The sequence below is a fragment of the Lepidochelys kempii genome, chromosome 13 (assembly GCF_965140265.1).
Source record: "Lepidochelys kempii isolate rLepKem1 chromosome 13, rLepKem1.hap2, whole genome shotgun sequence".
NCBI lineage: Eukaryota > Metazoa > Chordata > Testudines > Cheloniidae > Lepidochelys > Lepidochelys kempii.
Genome location: NC_133268.1, coordinates 27,096,646 through 27,121,003, shown reverse-complemented (window position 1 = coordinate 27,121,003; position 24,358 = coordinate 27,096,646).

Below are 24,358 nucleotides of genomic sequence, written 5' to 3'. Positions count from 1 at the left end.
AAAAATTGTCCTCAAATTTGCCTAATTTTTACTGTACTCTGTGTTGCCAATTTTAGCATACACATCTGTGGTGGGGGAATATAAGAAAAATATAAAATGGAGAGTATGGAGGGCTTCCTTTCCCTGCCCTCCCATTTACTGGAGATTTGGTTTACAGAAGAGCAATTATCATCTGCCATTGCATGTAAATCATTTAGCAGGGGGTTAGTTGGAAAATTTGAATCCAAAGATCAGGTGAGCCAGAAGAAATGAGAGGGTGGCTGGCTGGCTGATCCCCCTCAGACAGGCTCTGGGAGGGCTGCTTATATGCTGTACACTGCAGACCTAGTTTTATGCTCCATCAACATGGCGGTTTATTGACATCCCGGCGCATTGATATAAACCCACATAATGCCTCCACCTGAGTGTGAATGACTGGAATGGAGATGCTTGAGGACATCTTGAGCTGAGCTCACTGCTCTGGGGAGAGGATGTTAAACAGGAATCCACTGGAAGGCACGGTCAGCTAATGTTCTAGTTGTATTCCCTGGGAATCTGGATTTAAATCCATTCAGAACAATACGTGGAACAGCGGTAAAAGTGCAAGGATGAGATATGTTGCCTTCTATGTCTTTTGCCACAGAACCATTCAGGCTTGGTGTTATAGTGCGATGGTGGGACACCATGTGAGATGGGCCCATGTAAACACCAACTGGGGAATGGGCTGAAAGCTGAGCACTGGGCTGTTCTCCCCATGACCCAAGCTCTCTTTAACTACGGCTATGCAGTGTGGCATGGAGGGTGCAGGGGGACACCCGGGCAAAGAGCTCCCTGGAACTAGTCACTGCAGTGTTGTAGTTTGCCTTTGTCAACCCGAGCTGCAAGACTCACTCCCAGCAGCTGTGCAAACATACCCACAGAGACCAGAGGGATCAAGAGCTAGTGGGGTCCCGGTCCCAGCACAGCTCTTAGAGAAGGCCGAGTTCCACCATTTCTCTGTTTTGTATATTACTGCAATTGTATGCCCCCAAGGGTGGCTCAGCCCCGTCACCGCTATCTCTGGTGGGACCCCCATTAGATGGCCATGCTGAGCAAACACTAGCCCGGGGTGTCTTGCTTTAGTTCCCAGCAATGTCATGAAGTCAGCACAGGGAGGCACTCCTAGGTGAGTCGGGGTGGGGTGGGCAGTCAACACTTTAAAGTGGGGTCAGCACCATGGGAGAAGGAGTTTTGCTCACCAGAAGTCAGGTCAGAGAGCTCTGGGAAACACAAGAGCTTCCCTGTTTGTTGCTTTTGTATTTGCTTTGTAGATGTCTGGCTGGGAAACTGCAGGGGAGGAATGTAGCAGCCAGAGACATCTGCCTGTTTATTTTGTTTATTTTGGTTAAACCAGAACTCCCAAAATAAACCCAGATCCTAGCCCCCTGTGTGGACATCTCTCTCTAGTCACTCAGGTTATGTCTACATTGTAATGTAAGCCCAGGGTTGGTAGAATTCCAGTTAGCAGACCCGGGGTTTGTTAACCTAGAGCTTGAGTGTCTTCACTCACTTGTAACCCCAGGTTAGGAATTGTTGAACCCTGAGCCTAAACTGGGGCTCCAAGTCTGCACTGCCTTATATGGGCCCAAGTTCAACCACCCAGATTCCAGACTTTCTAGCACCCCCCCAAAATGTAGCTGCTCTAGCCCCTTGTTTGTGGTGCAGTGTGGGAATACTTGACTGTCCACCAAACTTGACTGTCCAGACAACAAAGTTGGCCTGTGGGATTGTGGGATACTTTTGGCAGACTCCCAGAGCAGAGGTTCTCAAACTGGGGGGTGCGTACCCCTGGGGGGGGCATGAGAAGTAGCCTCCCAGTGTCCTCTGGCTGCCCAGTCCTGAAAGCAGAGAAGAGAGCAGCAGCTGCTGGCTGAGCACCCTGCTCTGAAGGCAGGGTGGTATATATATTGGTATATGTTCCTGTGTGGCAGGTGGGGTCGGTGGGTAAACTACTACACAAACAAAGAAGGGGGGCGCAATCAAATAAGTTTGAGAACCACTGACCCAGAGCATGAGTCCAGTGGGACTGCATCTACACTTCAAAGCAATAGGCCTTGAACCCTGGGTCCCAGCTTGACTCAGGCTCAGACCCTCCATCTCCATAGGGTCCTGGTACCCTGAGTCTGAGCCCTGGGTTCACACGATTTGTGTGTAGATGGAAGGGGGGTTACACTTGAACCTGAGTTCTAACCCTGGGCTTACACTGCAGTGTAGACACACCCTCTGAACCTGGCCCCACCATAACTTGGTTCAGAGAAACGAAGACACAGATTGCAACACAAATTTAATTTCTGCCACTGTGCAAGGAAAGAAGAAACCAAACAGTTCATTTTTCTAATGGCCTGTACACCTCTGCATGCCCTGCTGCCCAGCTCATACTTGCTCTGAACCATTACAGGGGAACAGGCTGCTGCATCATAAGAAAGCCCCCCAAGTTCTTCTCCCCCATCCTAGATGGAGCTTTAGATAATATTGATGACACTAGGAACAGCATGACTGAAATGGTAAACATTGCTTCTCTGAAGGGACAGCAGTGAAACTGAGCCAGAGCCCAATTTGTGTTTCCCAGATTGCCATGCTGACATCTGTGCCATTTTGCATTTGGTGCTCCCACACCAGCCTCCTGGGACTCAAATTTTGCCTTATTCAGCATTCCAGCCAAATGGGTTTTTTGCAATTAAAGCTCATGAAAACATGAATTTTCCAAGGCAAACCTCAGTTCCAAAAATAGACCTTTCCTGCCCATTTTCCCCAGAAATGGGTTAATGTTTGCTAGAAACTGGCTCATTTTCACTAGATAGCATACCCACTTTTGCTTGAAAAATGTGCATCCCTTACTGCTATTTTCCATTAAAGCAGGAAACTCTGCAAAAGAAGTTTGAATTCTGAGTAGTTTTGCATTGTGTGGCCAATATCCCATCTAGATAGGTGAAATTCCCCCCTGTGTATGAGGGACCTGCATGAGACCTAGGTGCCACATAACCTCTGTCCTGCAGGCAGAACAGGAGGACTTGTGGCACCTTAGAGACTAACAAATTTATTTGAGCATAAGCTTTCGTGAGCTACAGCTCACTTCATCGGATGCATTCTGGGGTGCATTTCACACAATGTGAGAAAGATGAAGGGAAAGTGGCTAGGAAGTGTTAAAGGAAAAGGCTAAAATGCTGGTTTGACATGGCTATTTCTCTGACTATTCCCAGACATGAGATGGGAAGAACTAGGGTAAAGCCAAGGAGAAGGGATCCAAAAAAAAAAAAAAAGAAGAAGAAGAAGTAGTTTCACTTCCTTTGAATACAATTAGAAAATGGCTCTGGGTCCATTCTTCAGTACTGAGCCAGGTCCCTTCCCTCCCATTGTACTTCCCTTTCCTATGCTTTGAAGGTTATGGCTGGCTGGGTGTTTAATCGGGGGTTAACACAGTGCAAAATGACAAGCCAGCAGATTCATTACAGTACACATCTGGGTTTGGCTGTGTCCACTCAGATAGCCCCCTGGCTAGATGGACTATATAGGGGAGTAGGATGCTTCTTACACCCTTGTATGGGCTACCCAGACCTTGGGACCAGGTATGCATGCCAAAGTGGGCACTGCATGCCCAATCACTCCCTTTATCCCCGAGAGCAACTGGGCAGGGAGTGAACGAGGCCTTGGGACCAGTGAAGGAGGTTCATAATTTGCCACTGGGAATGGCCAGCAATAAATGAGTAGCCCCTGGATTAAGGTGGAAGTAGGGAGATATTGTGACTCAGTTTCCCAGTGCCTCTCAGGGTTATTTGTGGATGATACAGGTTACACCCCACTCCGTGCCCAGGCTGTGGCCAAAGGCACAGTCTTACCTGTAGTTTATAATAGGTAATTTAGCTTATTGGCAGTAATAAAGACACATAATTTTCCCCATCTGCCCTTTAAATGCCATCAGAGCCTTTATAAAGTATGCTTCCCTTCCCCCTCTTCACTGATTTTGAACCAGATGCCATAAGAGAGAGTAGGACACCTGGCATATAAAACAATTTTTAATATACTCAGTTGGGAACAACATAGTAAAATATGAACATCTATAACCACACTGCCTTGTAAACATCTAAACTAGAGCGGAGCGAATGATCTACTGCACAGTCTGCATTTCTCCGCACCCCACCCCATTCACTCGTTACTTTCAAACAGACCGTGACATCCTTGACTGTATTTGCGGTTTGAAATGATTTGTGAATTTCTTCAGCAAATACTTCCTGCTCAATTGTTCACTAATAGTTTTTGCTCTGAATATTAGCCATTTGCAATTACAGCCATTTGAGTCAGATGATGCTCTTTTGGTGAACTTCAGCTAGGCCCCCCTGAATTCACTTAGGGTTTGAGCTCTGCTGCAACTGATTCCCAGTGAGATTTGGGTGGCAACTCCCTAAGGGTGCTTTGAAAATCTCAGCCTTAAAGAGGTAGGGGTAAAATCCACCCCATGCACAGACCCTGGACAGTCACTGCTTCTTCTTCAAGTGACATCACCGATATGGAGGTTATTAACCACCAACTTCCATCTTTCACATTCGCCATAGCGTTGTAAAACTTCCATTGTTCTTTGGATACCAGTCATCTGCCAGCCATGTTTCCAGTATAGCTTGTTCTTTTTCTTCCTCTTCCTGGTTTGCCTGCAATCTTGTCGATAATAGGACTGCTGGAACCAAATTGTGCTGTGATTGGTGAGCAATGTGTCCACAGAAAGATGTTACATCTCTACTAAGACCTCAAAACAGGGCTTCAATGTGACTTAAGTTGTGTATATAGGGTAGCAACTCACGGGGGAGCGAAGCAGCAACCTCCAGAGCCAAAAGCATGAATCTCTATAGCTTACGGTAAGAACCCGGCTCTGTGCCACGGGCTCTGTAATAGACCCATATCCTCTGTGTATCGGGCACAAAGGGAAACATGTAACACACACTGACCAGTGAGGCACTCATTGGCCTGCCAGAGTAGTACAAAGGGGCTTTGTGTGAATAAGTATAGGGCTGAGTGTCTCATAATGCCCTTTTGAGATAAGGGAAGGGGAAATCAAATTGGTCATCAGCAAAAATCCATTGGGGGGAGGGATAGCTCAGTGGTTTGAGCATTGGCCTGCTAAACCCAGGGTTGTGAGTTCAATCCTTGAGGGGGCCATTTAGGGATTTGGGGCAAAAATTGGGGATTGGTCCTGCTTAGAGCAGGGCATTGGGCTAGATGACCTCCTGAGGTCCCTTCCAATCCTGATATTCTATGATTCTATGAAAATGCAGCCACTGCTAGAGTTGCACACAGCTGTTGTTTAACAGAAACAGTGCCCAACAGTTTCATCCAAAGGTCTTCAGACCAGGAATCAAGAGGAAGGCAAGAAAAATATCTTATCCCATTGAAATTGCAGGGGAGGCAGAATGTAAGTACGGGAATGCGGTCTGATGACTAGAGTTAGCACTCTTCTACAACAAGTGCTATGTGACTTTGAATGGCCTCATGGAAAACTAGTGTCTTGGATCAATGAATAATTTCATGGAAAGTGTCTGAAAAGTTTAGATTTAGATTTTTTATTGAAAAAAAATGAACATTAGAAAATGGAAAATCTTGGGCCAAAGATTGAATCTGTTTAGTTTTCAGCAGCATTCAGCCAAAAATGTTCCGTTTGCGGGGGCGTTGATACAAAGTTAAAGTTTTCTGTTGCTCAAACCCATTTTCTGCCCACCTCTAGTTGCAAATCTCCTCAGAAACTCACTTCAAGCAGTACAGCACCCCAAACTCCATCCTGCTGCATGGCACCAGTATTGTCTCAGAAGGAAGGATGCCACCTACTGAATCACCAGCATCACTTTTTACGGTGCCTAAATTGCCCATCCAATTACTAACCCTGTCCTCCCCACCTCAGCTTGAGGAGCTGAAAGCACGAGGGTGCGGGGGGTGGGGGGTGGTTCATGACAAAATCCAGAAAAGAAGGCACCGGCACTGCTGATTATAGATTAAGAATCAATCAACCTTAAAAGGAAATATTTGGAAATCAACATAATCCCTGCTCCTAGTTTTTATGGCTGTCCGCCCCAATATCTGGTAGAGATAATTAACTAAAAAATTCCCACCTCCATGATCATAAAGCTGTGGAATGACTGTTCTAGCAAAGGCTGCTTGACAGAGGACTTGCAATGGCAGTATTTGCCCACCCTAACCAAGGCTATTTTTAATAGGTCATTTGTTTGAAAAAGCAGGATTTGGGAACAGCAGTTTCTTAGTCAACTGGGCAAATCACATTGTATTTGTTTTTTATGGTTTTGCTGTTCAGTGACCTTTCTGAGCAGAAAGCTGTTACATGGATTGACATAGACAAGGGAGACAGCAGCACTGGGAGTATGTCCACACTCCAGAGTTCACGCAAGTAATTCAACCTCGAGTGACTTCCCTCCAGTCAGTTTGGCGCAAGTTCTGCAGGTTGTTCTCCTGGCCTGCGTCCACACTGGTGTCGTACTCAGTCATGCCTGACACAAAGACTTCCAAGAGACAGAGGCCTGAGACAATAGCAGAAATACTCTGAATTTTAATGGCTGGCTGGTGCTCAAATTATGACCCCAAGCTATAGCCAAAAGCAAAAGCCAAGTTTGAGGTGAGCTCAATATGGCCTTTTTACAACCACACTGAGGAGTGAGGAAGAGGCTGAGTTACAAAATATACAGCTGTGGGCCTTATCTTTCCCTTATCTAGCAACTTGTGCAGTGATTGACAACAGTGCAAAGGGAATGTGAATCACAATCATTTAAATTCAGTAGCATTTTACACCCATTCTGCACTGGTGTAAACAACTGCACCAGGTATCAGGCAACAGTGAATCTGGCCCACTGTTTGCAAGTTGTTTTTTCTCTCTTGCTGTGGCTTAGCTGCGTATTTCTTACACCCTCCGTAGCTTTCAACTGGCTGCGCATCATTCAAGCACACGCAGGATAGAATTCCAGCTGGTCAACAGTACCCCTCGTTTGAGCAGATGGAGAGAGAGGCATCTGCCTCGCTGGACCATAAAGGAAAGCATCGTAAACTGACCTCACCCTTTGCATAGTCACAAATAGTGACACATGGATAAATTCCCCATCTTGCAACCAAACCATGATGGACTGTGATCCGATCAGCTTTCACAAGCTGAATGGGGCCAGGCTGGGTCAGTACTTGGCTGGTTCTGGCCTGAGCAGAGTGGAGAATCTGGCTCTGGCTCCGGGCCTGATTCACTAGTGCCCTGCAACTTGTGTCATTATTTCAGCCTGTACAAAATGGATGTGAAATGCCACCAATTTCCTCACACCAATGCAAGTATCTTGCACTTCTTCTGATGCAGTAAGACACAGGGTAGTGGGAGTCTGGTTGGCAGTGTTTCAGGGGAGATGCTTATTATGCTAGTCTGTAGGAACACAGGATAAAGGACTGGAAGGGCCTTTCTGGGTCATTAAATCCAGTCCCCTGCTATCTCAAGCAACCCTTTCACATCATCCTGTTACAAAATGGAGCTTGATATGTTTAGGAACTAGCCAGGTTATTTGCCCCCCACTCCTCCAACTGGAAAGCTGTTCCAGAACCTAATTCTCCCAGTCCTGCGAGTTTGGTTTTAAATTCTAGTTATGTCATAAACAAAGTAAATTTGGTGGGTTCCTCTCAGGTCCCTTTTCCTTCAAAGAAGCCGAGGAAGAGCCTGAATTGTGGCTGTATTCCTCCAGTTTTGCACTGCTGTCACTGCACTGAAAGCCGTGGAGTGCCGCTGCGAACCAGCAGCGATGGCGTGGAGAACCAGGCCTCCCGATCTTTTTCTTCTCTCTGTTTCTTTCCCACTAAAACGAATCCGCTGTGACGTTTGATCCCCTTAGTGCTTTTGGCAGGCAAAGGCTGGCACTGATTCCCACCGGCGTTACTTGTCTTATCATTATTTCTGATGATATGAGACATTAGAATTAAGGTAATGCAAACATGTTTTCAGCTGGTGGCAGGAGACATGAAGGAAAAAAACTCCTTGAACATTTCCAAGGTAGAGTCTGCCCCTCAGATACTATAATTCTTTACAAGGTCTCCTGTCTTTCATGCTTAACGTTTTCCAGGGTGAGTGACATGTTGAAAATAAGGTCAGTTGATGTGGTTGCTGCCACTCATCTCATCTCCTCTCCTCCCCAAGAAGAAAACTTTTAGGTGAGCTTTTGAGTAGCCTGTTTGAATAAAACTTTCATCCCCACACTTTGTTCTCCATTGAGCTTCACAGACACAGGCAGAAGCTCTGGGAACAATGCCCTCAGCCCACGATTAGAATACAGCCCATCTGGAACAAGCAGAATATTGTACCCACAGCCTTCAACATGCACATGATAATGACAAGAGATGAATGAGCAGCTACTCTGAAGGGAAGCCATTCAGTGTAGCTTGTGCACTTGGCTCATGCAATGGTTGGTAGGGTATAAAATGGCTAGGCAGCTACCAGAGCAGCACTGCTACCCCTAAGTGTTCAAAAATCATGACTCAGCCCACACAAAATCCCGAGTTTGGCTTAAAACTCATGAGATTTTAAACAAATAAAAACTGGGGAGAGTTCTAGTTTGAGCCTTTGGAGGTCACACTTTCAAGCTCTTCTCTGCAACCACGAAGTGCACTTACTAAAAAAAAAAAAAACAACTGCCATTCTCAGATAAACACGTGGCTCCAGGAGCTGGAGGTTTAAGAAAAACGTGAAACATCACAAGAGTTGGCGACACTGCCAGAGTTCAGGTGAGGACTCATAATGACAGGCCCTGGAACTACGGAGTGCATTGCACTCCAATTATGGAACCAAGGCCCCATGATTTATGCAACAGAGCTGTGCAGCTAACTGGGGATGATGTGGCTGAATACAGAATCATTTGGTAACCATTACTTTTACTAAAGTAATTCCAAAAGTAAGACAGCACGAGCTGAATCCTGTTTCATGGCAGGGTGAAGCCCAATATGAAAATCTGTCTGCCTCAAACTCAGAAAATTATGGTGAAAAAAGGTTACTTAAGGGAAATATTTAAAAGCGGATTGAGAGTTCCTGCACTGCTTGGCAGCTCAGCATGGCAGCTGCCTACTTGCCTACCTGTGTCAGGATGCTACGGACAGTGCTCATGCCATGCGAGAGGCAGAACATGCTCACGCACCCCATCGCTGACAGTGAAAAACACCAGAAGCAGCCCAAGATCCAGATGGCAGATCCAACTCGAAAATTGAAAAGGCTATTGCAGGAGGAGCTGTTTTGAGAACAAGAAGGGGCTGTGTGATCACAAAGCCATTGAGGATCAGAGTCAGTGGCTGCTTACAGATTCATGCAGAAGGAGAGCCCCTCCACATGGCTGGGTGCTCAGGGCCAGGAATTTCTACAGATCCCTTGCCTGCTTCGCAAAATGATTTTTGGCCTCCTTTTCCTTCCATATAACTGTCAGTGATGCTGCAATGGAAAATCCATGTACCACTTGGGGTCTATGCTCCCATCCTTATCCCTTTTTGTATGGAGGAAAAATAAATATTGTAACAAATCCATGGCCACCTAGCTCTCCCCAACTGTTGTTCTGAGCCATCAGAACGTCATTGCAACAGCTTGGATAGAGCTCATCTCCTCCTGCTCCAAAAGGACCCTGGCCCTTTGGGCTATATGAGACTGTCAGGTGTTAGCTTATGACTCACAGTTGAGCAGTTCTGCTTCCATCCAGCAGAGAGCAGCGGCGTGCACGCACACGCACGCACACACGAACGCCAATTGACTGCAATATTTACTGAGCCAAGTTAGCAGCAGTAATCTCTGCACTCTGCTTTCTAGCCCGAATCCCTCCATCCGGTGCCAAATCTTTCTCTGAACATAAGGACATATCCTGTATTCACTGCACACCTGCGGGTATCAGCGTGAGGTCTGCGCTGAATGAACAGTTTTGCCCTTAAGTTTGAGTCCTTTGAAGTGTAAGATGCTTGCCTGTGGCTGCCGGTCAACATGCCAGGCTCCTCATTATGTTTTAAAATGTAGAGGGGGAAAAAAGGGTTGATTGAAATGTCAGGCAGTGGCCTCTTGTTTCCACTGCTATGAAAGAGCAAGTTGAAAATAATAATAATAAAGCCCTGTTAGCTGCACAGGCCTTTGCCTTCTGTTGGATTGAATGTGATAAGAACTTACATAAAGAAAAGGCCATGTTGTCTCTGGCTGGATTTAGCACTGGCCTTGGCAACCCTTTATCACAAAGGCAGCTTGCTGAGAAATAACGCTTTATATTCCCAGGGCCAACGCAAATGGAGGCTTGGAACCTTTGCCTCCCTCCCACGCCTCTGTGCTGCTGCTGAGATCTGGCTCGGCCTGCGGTCCCTAAATTCACGTCAGGTAACTTCAGAGCAAATGGAAGTGCTAACGTCTGGGAGAGATTTAATGGAGGAAAATCCCAGGAGCAGAGATTAGGCTGCATGACGTTTACAAATGGCCACACTAATTACCAGTTACTGGGAGAGTAAATCAGGTTGGCCCGGCCCATATTTCAAAATTTGTTCCAATGTAGATTTGGCAGAAACCTCCTTCCCTGTTTTTGCTTTTATTTTGGTTTAATGAGATGAATGTTACAGCCAGAAGGACTGAGGGCCCATTCCTGCCATGGGGCTCTTCAGTTCAACGGTGCCCGCGCTTGCTCTGAGGTCCCTAGAGATCTGGGATATTGTTAAGGAAGAAGCTGACATCCATGAGGACAGTACATTTTCCTCTTTCAGGGCCAAATCCTGAGAGATGCCTAGCCCACTCTACACCCACTGAGACAATAGTCACTGCGCAGGCTCAGTCACTCTCAGGATAATGACACTGATATGAAGAAAATATCAAAAATAAAATCAGTGCCAAGCTTCAAAGCCGCATACATCATACACCTGACTCACAAAGCTTTGATTTAGTTGGGGCTTGGTCCTGCTTTGAGCAGGGGGTTGGACTAGATGACCTCCTGAGGTCCCTTCCAACCCTGAGATTCTATGATTCGTCAGCAGAGCCAGATTCTCCACTCTGCTCCCTTTCATTGTGTGGAGAAAGCTCCTTGAAACAAGGTAGCAGGTAAGGAAGGAACAAAGAATGAAAAGATGTCGGCTTGTGTCACTACAGGGGCAGAGGCAAGGCTGCTTTGGAGTGGTTTCTGCTGATGAGCAGGCTGTGGTGTGTGCTTCCTGTCAGCTGCCACTTGGTTGCTGTGCAGAGTGTTCGATGCAACTGAATGGTGGATGTTTCAGTGTCCGGAAGGTGACTGTGTTAGGGGAGCACTGAGGAAGCGTGAGGGTGTTGACAGAAGGAGCATGTTCTAGAGCAGGGTGATGTGGGAAGATGGCAGGAGCCCAGCAGTGCAATGGGGGGGGGGGGAGGAAATAGAGCAGGGCTTCTCTCCCTTCCATTTCTCTCCCCAGGCCCATCCCAAGTCAGGTCCCAGTTTTCCCCACCCAATCCGGCTCCCCACATACCCCTTTGCCTCCATCCCTACACTACAGGAACCAAACAGAGATAAGCCAGACTACTGGGAGAGCCGACGGGGTGAGTGGTTATGCGGGGGCAGAGTGATGATAGGGGATGTGAGGGGATTATAGAGGGGAGGTTTTGACTGGGAAGGCCTGGATGGGGTGGTCTGGGCTCTGTGGTTGACTGCCTGGGAAGGGGAGCTGTGATGGGGAGTACAAACCCAACACTGGGCCTGGAGTGGTTAAAGGACAATGCTGGGCTGTGATAGCCTCTCCAGACCTGCAGAGCATGCTTCAACTGGAGAGGAAGCTTAAAAGGCAGCAGCCTGGCTGAGAAGGGTGAGGCTGGGGAGGAAGACAGACCTACCCTGAGGGCTCCCAAACAAGGGTGCTGGAGAAGCCACCCTGTGACGAATAGGACCACCTACTGAGCCCAGTTGGGGCTCAAAGCTTAGTTGTCTTTTCTTTTTCGACAGTTATCTGATATTGGACTCAGCTGTGGGGAGAGACATAGGTCTTTTTGTACACCTGACAGCCTTAGAGGCTCAAAACATAAATTAATTCCAAACTAACCAGTATCTAATATGTATAAATACAGATAATATCTTAGAGATGTGGTTTTGCAATATCAACAGGGTAATATATATCTTTAGAATAAGGCTATATATCTTAGTATATCTTTAAAAATTTTGCCATTAATTTTCTTAGAAAGTGCCAAGTAGCTTTATTGCAGGAAACTCATACAGCAGAAAATCAGAAAAGCTAAGGCAAAGAATGAGTTACAGCTGGCAAGGAACGTTAGAGACAACAAGAAGGGGTTCCGCAAATAGATCAGACAAGAAAGAAAGATCAGGGAGGGTGTGGGTTTGCTGCTCAGTGAAGAAGGTGCACTGGTAACGGAAGATGGTAGGAAGGCAGAGCTGCTCAGTGCCTACTTCGATTCAGTGTTCTCACAAAAAACATGTGAGCTGCTGACTAGCAAAGTTACCACAGACAATAAAGGGGAAGGGCTGCAGATCGAGATAAGTAAAGAACATGTCAGAGAGCCTCTGACCAATTTGAATTAATTCAAGTCAGTGGGCGCTGAAGGAATTAGCTGAAGGAATTAGCGGAGGAAATCTCAGAATCACCGGAAATAATATTTGCTAACTCATGGATGACAGAAGAGGTCCTGGAAGACTGGAGAAGAGCGAATGTAGTGCCCATCTTGAAAAAGGAGAACCCAGGGAACTACAGACCAGCCAGCCTGACCTGGGAAGCTATTAGAGCAATGTATGAAACATTCAGTTTCTGAGTACCTGGAGGATGAAGGAGTGATCACTAGCAACCAGCATGAATTTACTAAGAATAAATAATGCCAAATCAGCTCGATTTTCTTCTTCGCCAGGGTAACTGGTTTGGTAGATGGGGGAATGTAGTGGACATAATATACCTGGACTTCAGCAAGGCTTCTGACACAGTCCCACATGACATTCAGATAAGTAAGCTGGAGAAATGCAGGATTGTCAGAACTACCATTAAGTGAATACAGAATTGGTTAAACAACCTAAAACAAAGAGTAACTATTAATGAAATGATGTTGGATTGGAGGGAGGTCTCAAGTGGGGTTTTCCACAGGGGTCTGTTCTGGGTCTGGTGTTGTTTAACGTCTTTATTAATGACCTGTATGTAGGAATAGAGAGAATCCTGATCAAATTTGCAGATGACACAAAGCTGGTAGGGTTGCCAACATTTTGGAGGATACAGCTAGAATTCAGGAGGATCTTGATAAACTGGAAGATTGGGCTATAAACAACAACATGAAATTCAACAAAGACAAATGTAAGGTGCTACATTTAGGGAAGAAAAACCAAATGCACAAATACAGAATGGGGGGTAACTGGCTTGGTGGCAACACAGCTGAGAAGGATCTGGGAGTTGTGGTGGATCACCACCTGAACATGACTCAGTAATGTAATGCTGTTGGAAAAAAAAGCAAATGCAAGTTTAGATTGCATTAACAGTGGTATAGCTTGCAAGTCACAGGAGGTGATAGTACCACTCTACTCAGTGCTGGTTAGGCTTCAGCTGGAGTACTGTGTCCAAATTTGGTCATCAATGTATAGGAAGGATGTAGAGAAACTGGAAACAATCCAGAAGCTAGCAACAAAGATGACCAGAGGGATTGAATGCAAGCCATATGAGCAAAGGCTGAAGGAACTGGTTATGTTTAGTTTGGAAAAGATGAGATTAAGGGGGATATGACAATGGTCTTCACATACTTGAAAGGTTGCCATAAAAAAAGATGGAGAAAATTAGTTCTCTCTTGCCACAGAGGGCAGGACAAAAGGCAATGGGTTCACGCTATAGCAGATTTAGATTGAATCTCTAGAAAAACTTCCTAAAGGTAAGAACAGTAGGACAATGAAACAGACTGTCTAGGGAGCTTGTGGAAACTCCTTCACTGGAGGTTTTCAAAAGGAGGCTAGATAGCCCTCTGTCTTGGATGACTCAGTTCAGCGGTTCTCAAATTGTGGGTCGGGACCGCAAAGTGGATCATGACCCCACTTTGGAGTCACCAGGGCTGGCTTAGACTTGCTGGGGCATGGGGCCAAAGCCTGAGCCCCACAGCCTGGGGGCCATAGCTGAAGCCCGAGCCGCACCACCGAGGCCGAAGCCCGAGGGCTTCAGCACTGGGTGGCCGGACTCAGATTACAGGCCCCCTGCCTGAGACTGATGTCCCTGGGCTTCTGCTTTGGCTCCCCCCACTGTGGCAGTGGGACTCGGGCAGGCTCAGGCTTCAGTCCTCCCTCCTGGGGTCGTGTAGTAATGTTTGTTGTCAGAAGGGGTGCTTGGTGCAATGAAGTTTGAGAACTGCTGGTTTAGATACAACAAATTCTGCTTCTTGACAGGGGGTTAGACTAGATGGCCCTTCTGGTCCCTTCTAACCCTATGATTCTATGATTCTTTCTAATAAAAAGACATTCCTGTAATACTGGGATGGAATTGGGGCACTACACTAGACAGACATCTGACCAAAATCAATTTCACGTGACCCAGAACTCAAAGCACAATAGGCCAGCCCTCAATATTAATGAATGAACCATTTCAACTCTCTCACTGCTAGAAAAATGTGTTGAGAAATATGAAAACAAAAGTCACTTTCTAGGAATTACTTATAGGTGGTTTAATACTTTAAATCCTCTCAATCTCAAAGAAAAATGGGAAAAGGGACTTAGCCTTACTATCTCAACAGTAACCTGGGAGGCTATCTGGCGTAATGTGAAAGATACTTCAAGTTCTTGATCATTGGTGATTCTTCTGGACTCCAGAATGATTGTTTATGGCTAGACTGGCAACACACAGAGAATGTTGGAGATGCAAACAACCACATGACAACCTTTTGCACCTCCTCTATACCTGCCAAAATGCATGTATTCTGGAACACCATATTCAATGCTCTCTCAGAAACTTTAAATGTTGCTATCTTTTGTTTCTTCTCCAGGCTTGTGTATTTCAGAGGTGCTGGATGAGTTGGTATTACCAGTTAACATTAAGAAATGGATTGCTGTAACTATTTTAGAGACAAAAATTGTTATTCTGAAAAAATGAAAATTTGCAATTCCTCCTAATACACAGGCTGATCTAGTGAGCTCTCTACTACTTCATTAAAAGAAAAAAAATGACTCTGTCTAATAGAGGCACTTGGAAAAATATATGAGGCTGTCTGGTCAACATATGAAACTATTACATAGTTTTGCAGTTTCAAATATATTAGTTCCCAATACTCATAGGTTATGTTCTCACTTGTCTATTTAGCCACTTTAATAATTGATGCTCTGCTTGACCTCTATAGGTTCAGGGCTTTTCCCCCCAGATTTTGCAAATAATGAACATTGAATTTTGTTATTTCTATGCTATTTCGATCTTCGGCATGCATGTTTACATGTTTTGTTATGTGTTTATTTTTTATATAATAACAGGAAAAATAAAGTTAAAAAAGAAAGGTTTCCCCAACCCTTTGGCTCACTGACCACAGAAATTACAGCACTCTGCGGAGCTCCTGATGCCCCGACGCTTCAGCCCAGAGACAATTGGCCCTGCTGTCCCAGTGTGCCAGAGACCTGAAGCAGTAGGAGCCCTTCAAGTGCCAATGCTTTGTTGTGGAAACAGTGGGCTCCCAGACCACCTATACAGCTATGGCCAACCTTCAGCCTAACCACATACGAGCACCTCCCCTGTGATACTAAGCACCCCTGAATTCACACCCTACACAGGTTTCAGAGGAACAGCCGTGTTAGTCTGTATTCGCAAAAAGAAAAGGAGTACTTGTGGCACCTTAGAGACTAACCAATTTATTTGAGCATGAGCTTTCGTGAGCTACAGCTCACTTCATCAGATGTTTACCGTGGAAACTGCAGCAGACTTTATATACACACAGAAATCATGAAACAATACCTCCTCCCACCCCACTGTCCTGCTGGTAATAGCTTATCTAAAGTGATCAACAGGTGGGCCATTTCCAGCACAAATCCAGGTTTTCTCACCCTCCACCCCCCCACACAAATTCACTCTCCTGCTGGTGCTAGCCCATCCAAAGTGACAACTCTTTACATAATCAAGTCGGGCTATTTCCTGCATAGATCAAGGTTTTCTCACATCCCCCCACCCCCATACACACACAAACTCACTCTCCTGCTGGTAATAGCTCATCTAAACTGACCATTCTCCAGGTTTAAATCCAAGTTAAACCAGAACATCTGGGGGGGGGGGTAGGAAAAAACAAGAGGAAACAGGCTACCTTGCATAATGACTTAGCCACTCCCAGTCTCTATTTAAGCCTAAATTAATAGTATCCAATTTGCAAATGAATTCCAATTCAGCAGTTTCTCGCTGGAGTCTGGATTTGAAGTTTTTTTGTTTTAAGATAGCGACCTTCATGTCTGTGATTGCGTGACCAGAGAGATTGAAGTGTTCTCCGACTGGTTTATGAATGTTATAATTCTTGACATCTGATTTGTGTCCATTTATTCTTTTACGTAGAGACTGTCCAGTTTGACCAATGTACATGGCAGAGGGGCATTGCTGGCACATGATGGCATAGATCACATTGGTGGATGTGCAGGTGAACGAGCCTCTGATAGTGTGGCTGATGTTATTAGGCCCTGTGATGGTGTCCCCTGAATAGATATGTGGGCACAATTGGCAACGGGCTTTGTTGCAAGGATAAGTTCCTGGGTTAGTGGTTCTGTTGTGTGGTATGTGGTTGTTGATGAGTATTTGCTTCAGGTTGCGGGGCTGTCTGTAGGCAAGGACTGGCCTGTCTCCCAAGACTTGTGAGAGTGTTGGGTCATCCTTTAGGATAGGTTGTAGATCCTTAATAATGCGTTGGAGGGGTTTTAGTTGGGGGCTGAAGGTGACGGCTAGTGGCGTTCTGTTATTTTCTTTGTTAGGCCTGTCCTGTAGTAGGTAACTTCTGGGAACTCTTCTGGCTCTATCAATCTGTTTCTTTACTTCTGCAGGTGGGTATTGTAGTTGTAAGAAAGCTTGACAGAGATCTTGTAGGTGTTTGTCTCTGTCTGAGGGGTTGGAGCAAATGCGGTTGTATCGCAGAGCTTGGCTGTAGACGATGGATCGTGTGGTGTGGTCAGGGTGAAAGCTGGAGGCATGCAGGTAGGAATAGCGGTCAGTAGGTTTACGGTATAGGGTGGTGTTTATGTGGCCATTGTTTATTAGCACTGTAGTGTCCAGGAAGTGGATCTCTTGTGTGGACTGGACCAGGCTGAGGTTGGTGGTGGGATGGAAATTGTTGAAATCATGGTGGAATTCCTCAAGGGCTTCTTTTCCATGGGTCCAGATGATGAAGATGTCATCAATATAGCGCAAGTAGAGTAGGGGCTTTAGGGGACGAGAGCTGAGGAAGCGTTGTTCTAAATCAGCCATAAAAATGTTGGCATACTGTGGGGCCATGCGGGTACCCATAGCAGTGCCGCTGATCTGAAGGTATACATTGTCCCCAAATGTGAAATAGTTATGGGTAAGGACAAAGTCACAAAGTTCAGCCACCAGGTTAGCCGTGACATTATCGGGGATAGTGTTCTTGACGGCTTGTAGTCCATCTTTGTGTGGAATGTTGGTGTAGAGGGCTTCTACATCCATAGTAGCCAGGATGGTGTTATCAGGAAGATCACCGATGGATTGAAGTTTCCTCAGGAAGTCAGTGGTGTCTCGAAGGTAGCTGGGAGTGCTGGTAGCGTAGGGCCTGAGGAGGGAGTCTACATAGCCAGACAATCCTGCTGTCAGGGTGCCAATGCCTGAGATGATGGGGCGCCCAGGATTTCCAGGTTTATGGATCTTGGGTAGTAGATAGAATATCCCAGGTCGGGGTTCCAGGGGTGTGTCTGTAAATCAGATGTCAAGAATTATAACATTCATAAACCAGTCGGAGAACACTTCAATCTCTCTGGTCACGCAATCACAGACATGAAGGTCGCTATCTTAAAACAAAAAAACTTCAAATCCAGACTCCAGCGAGAAACTGCTGAATTGGAATTCATTTGCAAATTGGATACTATTAATTTAGGCTTAAATAGAGACTGGGAGTGGCTAAGTCATTATGCAAGGTAGCCTGTTTCCTCTTGTTTTTTCCTACCCCCCCCCCCAGATGTTCTGGTTTAACTTGGATTTAAACCTGGAGAATGGTCAGTTTAGATGAGCTATTACCAGCAGGAGAGTGAGTTTGTGTGTGTATGGGGGTAGGGGGGATGTGAGAAAACCTTGATCTATGCAGGAAATAGCCCGACTTGATTATGTAAAGAGTTGTCACTTTGGATGGGCTAGCACCAGCAGGAGAGTGAATTTGTGTGGGGGGGTGGAGGGTGAGAAAACCTGGATTTGTGCTGGAAATGGCCCACCTGTTGATCACTTTAGATAAGCTATTACCAGCAGGACAGTGGGGTGGGAGGAGGTATTGTTTCATGATTTCTGTGTGTATATAAAGTCTGCTGCAGTTTCCACGGTAAACATCTGATGAAGTGAGCTGTAGCTCACGAAAGCTCATGCTCAAATAAATTGGTTAGTCTCTAAGGTGCCACAAGTACTCCTTTTCTTTTTGCGTACACCCTACACAGTACTGTCATATTCTTTGTACAAAATATGCCTTGTGAGGTATCATTTGAAAACTAATAACTCACTGCTCATTAATATTCTTGCATGATGTACTCACAGGTTGTGTACAAAAAGTTATGGATATAGGCTCAAATTATGACTGAAGTGTTTAAACCAGGCATTTCAGGGGGAGTTGATAACAAGTCTTCCCGAGACAAAGGAATGCATATTTAATTCTCTTTCCAGCCAGGTCTTCAGGCAAAGACAATGAAGGTCCCTTTTTTACATATTAAGTAAACTATTAAGCTAACAAGTGGGGGAAGAAAGAGCATGGAGATTCCTTCACCATCAGAGTTGAATAAACATTTCAAAGGTTTACTGGTCTATAAAGACAGGGGGTGTAAATCTCAGGTGATAAGCAATTGAATCCACTGATTTATAATACAGTAATATTGCATACAAAGTGTATCAAGTGAGGTCTTTTCTGAAAGTTAATGACTCATTGGCGATACTTGACACTGGTGATTAATATCATTTTGAATTGTCTGAATTAATACAAAATAAGGAATTATGGATACTCATTTGTATTAGGCTTTCCTGTCTGTGACCAAACAAAGGGAGAAACAGACTTTACTCCAGACAGTAGGGAAGGGAGCTATCTACCTGTCTCCAAAGAAATTAAGCAAGGTGGAATCAAAACAATGGAAGCTGTATTTACATAGAAATCAATAGAGGGAAGCCCCCAGGAAGGGAGAAACAGCATGAGGTCATCCTGTCCCATGAAACAAATTATTTGAACTTTGGAAGATATGAGCAATGGCAGAAGACATCTTTGGCATCCATCGCTAGACAGACACAAGGGAACAGAGCTCTTGCAAGCTGAGAAAGGTGAGTCCTGCAACTGAGGGGGGGTTTGAAGTTTCTGGAAACTGAATATACGTGAGAAACCATCTTGAACCAAACATATATCTGGCTAGATTAAGTTTTTGATTTTGAGATGTGTGTTTTCACTTTTATTGGCTTTGTAACCCTTTCTAACTTTATTCCTTTTACTTATCATCACAATCTATGTCCTACTCCTAAAAATTTGTTTTATTTTTACTATGAACCAACTCAGTGCTGTGCTTACATGGAAGGGTGTATTTATCTCCGTTAAGTTAATAAACTATGATGTGGGTTTGTGTCTTTAGAGGAACAAATGAACTTTATTATTTCTCTGAACTGTCCAGGAGAGGGCTGGCCATTGCAAAGCAAACAATTTTGAAAAAAGTCAGGACCAGTAGTGTGTTGGGGTCACCTTGCTGTTTGTAACCAAGGCTGGAGGGAGCCAGAGTAGGAATGTGGGGCTGTACGTGGGCTGCTGGGGTCAGAGCTGCTGACCTAAGGGTGTCTAGCACCCGGACACTCAGAGTGTGACCTGCAGGCTTGTGCCCTGATTGTGAGCATCCCACGTTAGGAGGTACAGCAGCAAACCACTGTAAGGCACACAGGATTGCAGAGCAAGTGATGATACAACCCCTCACTGGTCCACATTGCACCTCAAACCCTGTGGCACCCTTCCCTCCACAATGGCCCCCAGTCTCCCCTTCCCCGACACACACACACTAGTCCCTGCTAAACTTCTTATCTCTGCAAGCTTATACCTCCAGCCCCAGACATTGCCCATGGCTGTTCACAGCCTGCCCCTGTGCTGGCTCAGCAGTGGTATGCACGGAGTGCAGCTACAGACAGGGCTGGGCACAAAGCAATGAACATTTTCAAAAATGATTGGGCTTAGTCAAAATTTAGAGAAGAATTTTCCCAAATGTTCTGGGTGGGATTTTCAAAATGGTAACTCTTCTGTGAGAGCCACGTGAGGCCTAGAGACCCTGAGGATAGGGTTACCCTGCAATCTGGGTGTGTGTCTGCAGTGTCAACATCTTAGCTGAGCTACTTTTAATCTAGTTAGCTGGGGTACCAACAGCAGTGAAGCTGACCCCACATAGAACAGTCCCACCCAGGACCCTGGGTAAGTACTCAGGTGACTGGTCGACACTGAAGTCCGTGTTGCCATGGTTTCACTGCTATTGGTACCCAAGATTAATTAAAGCTAGCTTGAGTGTGTGTACACGTGCTGCAGTCACACCTCTTTGCAGTGCAGACATACCCTCAATGACATTAACACTAGCCATGCTATGTGAAGTACAAAACCCTGTCAGGTTTGCTGAGCAGATGGTTATATTTAACACATCAAGTTAAAATTCCTCTCCTTGTCTGAGGTGGTTAAGGGGAATTAAGTGTACAAGATTTCAAGCACAGTGTTGATCATATGTTAGAGGAAGCCAAGAAAATGTGAGCAAAGGGGACAATTTTTTAAAAACATGAAAATTGTAAAGTGTTTTCCATCAAAAAAAGGTTTGCCCATCCAGATGCACATCTTGCTGTCTTAATTTAATGGTCACAATACTTACATTCCCCCGTGGAGTGCCCAGTCTGGTCTCAGGCCTCCAGCGGTCACCTGTCTCTGGGCAGAGACCCTTGTACCACTCTGTTCTGACTGGGGTTTACAGGCTGCATTGCTCCCTGCCTTACACTGTGATATCCCCAGCAAGCCAGCCTGCCCAATGGCAGCACCTGGGCTGTGCTTTCTCTCAGAGAACAGTGATTAGTGCATGTCAGCTGCTGCAAGTTACCATGCAGCTCTTCCAAGGCAAAGTACCTTTCTCCAAAGGGCAAAAACATCAGAGAGAAAAAATAAAACAAAAAAATTCCTCCATACTTACTATATATACCAGAAATTGCCCATCTTTCACATGGGGAGCTAATGTCCCCCGTAGCCCATCTGCAAGGTTTGGGGTCCCCTTAGGACCAAAGGTCCTGTCTGTTTGCTGAATCAAAAGGAAGCCCTGAGTCCGTTTAAACTCAGCCTTTATATATCCTGAGTTCTTTGTCTCTTGGTCTCTGGAAAACCCCAGCTGAACTAGTCTGTGCAAACCACCCCAGGGGAAAATACTGCTCTGGAGCAGGTTACAGTCTTGACAACTCACCTTAATCCCCACCCCCCAAACACACACTGTTTTGAGACCCTGGAGGAGCTGTAGTAACACTCCAAGCCACAGGGCACCTTCGTGGCCACCGAGTGAACCTCACTGCCTAGCCAGTTCAGAGGGTCTCAGTCACAAATGCACAGTGGGCTGTTTACCTTTCACCAAGGTGTGCATTCATTTCCCCCTTACAGAATAATACTATGCAATACAGGCTTACAGCAAGGACAGGCTTCCCCATAGCCCTCACTCCCCAGCCCAGGCTCACCCTCTGAGCTCCCTTGCTTCCTGTTTCCTCTCCTTATATTCTCCCCCAGTTACCTTGTTAGCCTTGTGATTGTCACCCAGTGTCTCACAATCCCCACCACCACCAGAAAGTGTGCAATAGCCCGCAGCTCGGCCTTCAGCCATCCCCAGGCTGCAGCAATATCAGTGATCAGGGCGCAGCTGATAGCACCCGGTCACGCTGCCCCATGCAGCAGAACACAGTTGCACACAGAACATTCATACATTTAGTACAATGGTCCCCAAAGGCACCAGTGGTCTGCAATATCTGTCACACTTGCTCCAAGCACACCTGTGCTCTTCCTGCAGCAATAAAAGCTCTTCATCCTTTCACCCAGGCCAGGGGAGGACAGTTCCAGGCTCTCAAGCTGGGTGGGGACAAGCACCAGCAGGAAGAAATCCTCTTTCCAGTTGCAGGGCTGCAAGGGATGGTGAGGGAGATAGAACAGGACCTACTCAGCTGTTTCTGCTTCCTCCTTCTTCCTCCCCTTTTCCTCCTCCTCCACCCAGAACCTTGGTCGGCTCCTGAAGGGGGAGGGGCAGAACTCTGCCTGCCTCCTCAGCTGCTCTGAAAATTCATGAAGGCTGCAGTTTCTCCCATCATGGCTGCAGGTCTCAAAACTGTCTCACTTTTAATGAAATGGTGAAAGTCAGCAACAGTGGGGACATACTGTTGATCAGGATTGGGATGCTCTGGCAGAGCCATTGGTGGGTGCACCAGGACCTGAACAGCAGGTGGGGCCAAAGATCAGGATTGAGATAGGTTAACAGGTGTGTCCAGGAGTGTAGCTGGAATGGCTGGGGAATTGCGGGTCAGAGGACAGTGGTGCATTGGCAGGGATGCGGGGAAGATGCTTCCAGAGCAGTTGTCTACATTGTATCAGCCAGTGCAATTGTCCCCTCCTTTTTCAAAAGCACAAAACTCAAACTCACAAATTTTTCATTAAAAACAAAAATACAATTCCTCAAACTCTTGTCCATTAACTATTCATCCCCAGCACTGCAAAGGTGACATGAGGTTAGCAGTAGAACTATGTGACAGCTGGAAACTCTGTTTCACGAAGGAGTTTGAAATCTGTTTTCATTCAGATTTGGAAGGACATCTGAAAATTTGTGCAAAGAAAATTCCAAACAAAAAAAAATAATAATTTCAGGTCCAATTATATGTTTTGTTTCAATTGTAGAGAGACAAGGAGGGAGAAGGAATCTTTTATTGGACCAACTTCTGGTAAAAGAGACAAGCTTTTGAGCTATGCAGAGCTCTACTTCTGGTCCATGTGGACCTTCTTTCTGGGACCAATACAGCTACAACACTTCTTTTAATGTTGACTTTTATTTTGCAATATATAATGTAATCCACATTTTCAAAAATTCAAAATGAAAAGTCATTTTAAAAGGAAAATTTGAAATGTTTTGTTTTGAAATTGAGGAAACAAATTTTTTTCCTGGCTTTTTTCCCCTCTCCGAATGAAAGTTTAGCAAAATGGACACAACTTCATGAAGTGTCTCGGTTTAGCGTAAACTGCAGTTTTCAGCAGAAAATGGCTCTGTCAAAGTATTTCTGACCAGCTCTCCTGTACAGTAATTTGGTCTCTGCAATGGGGCCATTCAATTCCAGACCTACCCCCTTCAAGGACTTAAAAATTATGGTTACAGCTGCTAACAGATCAACTTCTCTTCTAAATTAAATGTCAAAATGTGTTGACTCAAGGTAAATGTTGACAAGAGAGAATCTCAAATTCAATACTGGAGAATAAGAGAAATTGAAAATAGCACTTGGAGACATGCATTATTAATCAGCGTTTTATGTAATGACATTTCACAAGAGCTTCCTGGGTCTTCTGCAGTCAGTGATCAGTATCAGTTCTGCTGTTGCTTTAACCATCTTATCAAGGAGAAGAACCGCAGGATCTCAGCAGAAGGTGGTATTGGTAGTAGCAGGTGCCGATGGAAACCAAACAAAAGTTGGTCAACTGGCAAGATCTAGCCAGACTTGCCAATGCACAAATGACACAAGGAAAGCAATGGAAAAGAAATCTGAGTAAATATCAGTTTAAGAGTTATTAAAATTTGCAGCTTCATGGAAGAAAGTAGAACAAAAGTGCTATTTATTACCAACACCATTGAGACTGGGAGAGCTGTCAGTGCAGAAAACATCTCTTTCATTAATGTTATCTGAACTAGTTTGGTTTCATATATAAAAAGGGGGGAAACATTTTTCTTCCCTGATTTTATACATGCCCTGTGATTTATATTCTTTACGGCATTTTTATGAGCTTCTGTAGCACATCATAGAGTGTAATAACAGCATGGTAATTGTGTTGGCTGCATGTCCTGGCACTTAATTATAATCCTGTCATTGTCATTTGCCAGCTTGTCTAACAGAATAACCTTGCCATGTGGCTGACATCCAACTTAAAAATAAAGGGGAAAGAGAAAACGAAAGAAAAATGGCAAGAGAAAAAACAAACAAGTGTGATGTCAATATAAGAGGC